Source organism: Sycon ciliatum, chromosome 6 (assembly GCF_964019385.1).
Source record: "Sycon ciliatum chromosome 6, ocSycCili1.1, whole genome shotgun sequence".
Taxonomy (NCBI): Eukaryota; Metazoa; Porifera; class Calcarea; order Leucosolenida; family Sycettidae; genus Sycon; species Sycon ciliatum.
Genome location: NC_088648.1, coordinates 24,393,975 through 24,398,273, shown reverse-complemented (window position 1 = coordinate 24,398,273; position 4,299 = coordinate 24,393,975). Strand labels below are relative to the sequence as shown.

The 4,299-nt window shown below is 47.2% G+C and overlaps 1 long non-coding RNA gene across 2 annotated transcripts; it reads right to left on the bottom strand.

The window, feature by feature from the left end:
- Positions 1-429: 429 nt before the first annotated feature.
- On the bottom strand, positions 430-2,059 carry LOC135819751 (uncharacterized). Of its 2 annotated transcripts, none has more exons than XR_010553973.1 (3): positions 1,564-2,059; positions 1,379-1,460; positions 430-1,015 (listed from the first exon to the last, which is right to left on the bottom strand). It is a non-coding gene; the product is annotated as an uncharacterized LOC135819751 (long non-coding RNA). The 2 variants fall into 2 exon arrangements; XR_010553974.1 differs by lacking the exon at positions 1,564-2,059 and having other exon boundaries at positions 430-869; positions 961-1,015; positions 1,379-1,482.
- Positions 2,060-4,299: the final 2,240 nt, after the last annotated feature.

The window sequence follows — 4,299 nt, the reverse complement described above, 5'->3', positions numbered from 1 at the left end:
AGAGCAATGAAATCCATTTGCATGCACAGGAGCAATTTTGCAGTATGATGCGCAGCTCGGGAATACACCTGTTGGCAATGGATTACATTCCCATTGGAATTCCCATTCACGTGGGATTCACAGAAGCAATTTGGCAGTGTGCTGCGCAATGCGACACGACCTGCGATTCTGCGTGCGATGCAAACTCGCACAAAATACCATTCACAGAATCAGGACAAGACGTCAGCGATGCAACAGCGCCTTGCTGACTTGCCTCAAGTCAAACCTCAATGAGAATGCGTTTTTCGGTTACAACTGGTACAAATGTACAAGCAATTTCTGAAAATGCTCCTGTGAATCCTGCTTTAAGCAGTGCAGGAATGTCCCTCCTCCGCTCCCCCCCCCCCCTCCACACCCTCAGGGAACTTGACAAGGAAGGGTGGTCTTCGCGGTTCCCAACATCTATTTACAGTTTCTGGTCTCCACTATGTCTTTTCAATGGGGATTTGTACGTACCATAAAAGCAAGCCTAAAAAATGAACAGCACATTTGCCGTTCCCCCACTGGGGAGGATGCGTTCCAAAGCTATCCTGACAAGATACTCCGAGAAGCGGTGCTGAGTGCAATGCATTGTGAAACTGAAAAAGCTGACCAAGCCGCGGCATATAACGTCTAAACTTCAATTGTAGTTCGCCAGCTGACTACTTTCAGACTCCATGTAGGTTGGAGTACAGCTGGCTTAGAAGTTTGACAACGGCGCACGCACATAAGCAATGGCCACCTTACCTGTACTGTAGCAGTACTTCCGAGTTCCCGTATGGGAGTTCCCTCACTGTGTGTGCAATAGCAGCCTCATCGGACCAGTTCAATGCGACGCGGACAGTCCGACACTGAGGAGGACATTGAAGAAGTCAGAGACAGGAAGAATGGTTGATTTACAATTCAACTAGCAAGGCTGCACACCAACGAAGTTCCACTCACCATTGTGCCGTCCTTCTTGGAATGCAGAAATAACGCTTCCTCTCGAGAACGCAGCCTGTGACAGAGAAAAAGGAAGGAGCATCGCCATCGGCATTGGTCCTCTGCTATCACCGATTGCCGAGTTGCACAGTTCACTCTAACAAGACTGAGGATGTTCAAGAACTCCCCATCCATACCATTATTGGGGTATTAAAGAGGAAAGTTCAGATTGCCTAGTTCCTAGGGCCTAGCATTCCTGGATGCCAGGATGTGCTGCCCCCCCCCCCCCTCCCATCTACTGCCTGGAAAGGGCAACATATGTGACAGCGTTCACCAGTACAGTCGGAGGAGAACATGGGAGAAGGCAAAAAAGGGCAACACACATGAATCCCTTATAAACAAGCAGTGGTAACTCTAGCACCAGCAATGTTGGACTTACATCCCAGCCATTGCCGCCGGATTCAGCGGCTTCTTCTTCTTCGTCTCCCATCTTGGAAGCACTCCTTCCCGTAAGTTCAGTCCTGGGAGTACAGTCGGAGGAGGACGTCGGAAAAGGCAAAAAGGCAACACACATGATTCCCTTATAAGCAAGCAGTGGCTACTCTGGCACCAGCAATGTTGGACATCCCAGCCATTGCCGCCGGATTCCCACGCTTCCTCTTCGTCGCCTTCCAGTTCCCAGGTTCCATCTTGCAAATACTCCTTCCCGTAAGTAAGTGCAGTCCTGGCCTGGGTGGATGCGCAGTACATTGACGATGGCGGAGATGGAGCAGGTCAGGGAGTCCTATAGGGGTCCCGAGAGCAGATTGTGGCCAAATTCGGGACGATGCCGGACGCCAGTCAGTATGAAGTAGCGAATTGCGGACCGCCACGTAGATTGGGGTCGCGGGGTCATAATCCATGGGCACTACTCGTACGTTGCTCCAAAAAAGGGCACTGCACTGTTCCACAGTTGCTGTTAGCGGTCGCCAAAGGCACTTGGTAGGCCGGTAATTGGGTCACGTGTCAACAAAGTGTCAACAACGTGTCAACAACGTGTCGACCACGTGTCTTTAGCGGTACACTAATTTTGGTGTCCCCAAACTGAAAACATCGAGCACCAGTATGGAAAGGCTTTAGACAGAAAGCCTTTCCAATTAGCACTGCAAAAAAATAGCATGGCACCAGCGTACGTAGTACGCCTGGGGTCATTCCTAACGGGCATGGTGAATCATTTCCGAACGCGTTGCCGAATGAACAGTTCGCCTACCGCAAGCAGCATTCCTGCGAAGATCTTTTAGCCACGACAACAAACGACTGGCAAGCATGTCTAGACAAGGGCCAATTTGTTGCTGCTTTTCTCGATCTCAGCAAAGCATTTGACACAGTCAATCACGCCTCCCTTCTTCAAGAACTCTTCTCTATTGGTGTCGGTGGTACTGCACTGCTATGGATAGCTAGTTTCCTATGTGACCGTCGCCAACGAGTAGTCACGAAGCATCAGGAAGGTGAACAGTACACACCTACAAGAGGTGTACCTCAAGGGTCAACATTGGGTCCTGCCCTCTTTAACCTATCCGTCCGAGCTCTGCCATCATGTACCATCACGAGCAAGGTTCGGCAGTTTGCAGACGACGTGTCTATGTATAAGGCAGGTACGAACTTGCAGCAACTCACTGATGATCTCTCTGCTGACATATCTGTCATCAGAGAGTACCTACGTGACCGAGGTCTCAAACTTAATGACTCCAAGACTCAATTTATCATCATAAGACAAAAAACAAAATGTGTTCCTCCTAACATCTGCCTTCGGCTCGGCGATGTCCTCATATCTCCAACACCAACGGTGAAGTATCTTGGCCTCACCATTGACGAACATCTATCCTTCTCCTCATATGTCACTGAAGTTGAGAAAAAGGTCGGAACAAAACTTGCCATGTTCCGCAAGATCAGGGACAACCTGACACCAGCTGCGAGAAAGACCTTTTACTGCTCATTTATTGAAGCACACCTTGAGTATGGTTCTAATGTGTTTGTACACTGCCTTCACACCACACAACATGATAGACTAACTCGTATTGCTAACCGCGCTGTTAGGATTGTTTTTGGTTTCCCTTGGCACTATGATGTTTCAGTCTTACACACCAGATATGGCCTTGCTCCTATTGCACTGCGCTATCAGCTTAAACTGTATATTCTTGTCTTTCGGGCCCTACGTGGCATGTGTAGCACTCTGCTCTCTGATTGCTTCTGCCTTCGTTCTGCCGCAACACACACAGCTGCCCGTACACGTTCCCAGTCCATAGATTCCCTTGCTCTGCCTAAAGCACGCAATCGTTATGGCTTATTCGCTTTGAGCTTTCTGGCTTCTGACCGCTGGAATTCTCTTCCAGCTGACATTCGCTCTTGCTCCTCGCTTTCACTATTCCGCAAATCTGTACGTGATCACATAGGGTACCCTGTAAAAAGGCCTTAGGCCTGTGGGGATTGCCCTATTCAAAATTTAAATAATAATAATAATAATAATAATAATAATAATGGGTACCCCGTACCCAGGCATGATAATGCCCTGGTACGGTGCTGCTCTGATTGGCCAAAATGCTAGCAACGACCTGACAACAGGCACGTGGCATGTATGAAGAAAAACATCATCTTATTTTTGGTATAGCGATACGAAGTGATTTGGCTTTTTTTAACATTTGGCATTTTTTAACAAATGTGTAAAATTTGCCTTTCTTCTGGCTGTTTTTCTGCTCCGGATGGGTGTATCGAAACATGGGTGGTGGCAAATGAGAGCCAGTTTATCGTAGATATTAGAATATTGAACAGAATATTTGGTGCATATAATTTAATTCTCCCTGCCACGTCGGTATAACTAGTGGTGGGTGCTTTGCCATTTGGTGTAAAATGAGCCACTGAATGGACGATGAGGGCAGTGAATTGCTTCCGCAGGGCCTTTGGACGACGTCAGGCCGTTTTGCCATCACTAAAGACAGTAATGAAGAACAGTAGGTCACGGAATACACTCTGTGAGAACGAAAACATGGCTGCGATGCTATGCTACCTGTCCAATTCCATATTCCATATAACACAGCCACTAGTTACAAAATACAAAAACATGGCTTTCGCAGCACACAATGCAGTTCACTCCTCTGTTGACAGATTAATTTTCATCAACTAGCAATCCTTGAAGTGATATCTATCAACTTCAGAACATAGATGACCGAATATCCCAGTTTGTGATGCCATTTTACAAATTTGTTAAAAAATGACACACCAATTATTTGAATCCTGAAACTACTATGAAAGTAGGACATGATTCAAGACACTTTCCAAAGTGGAAACATTACCATTTTTGGACACAACGGGTATAGGATAGCA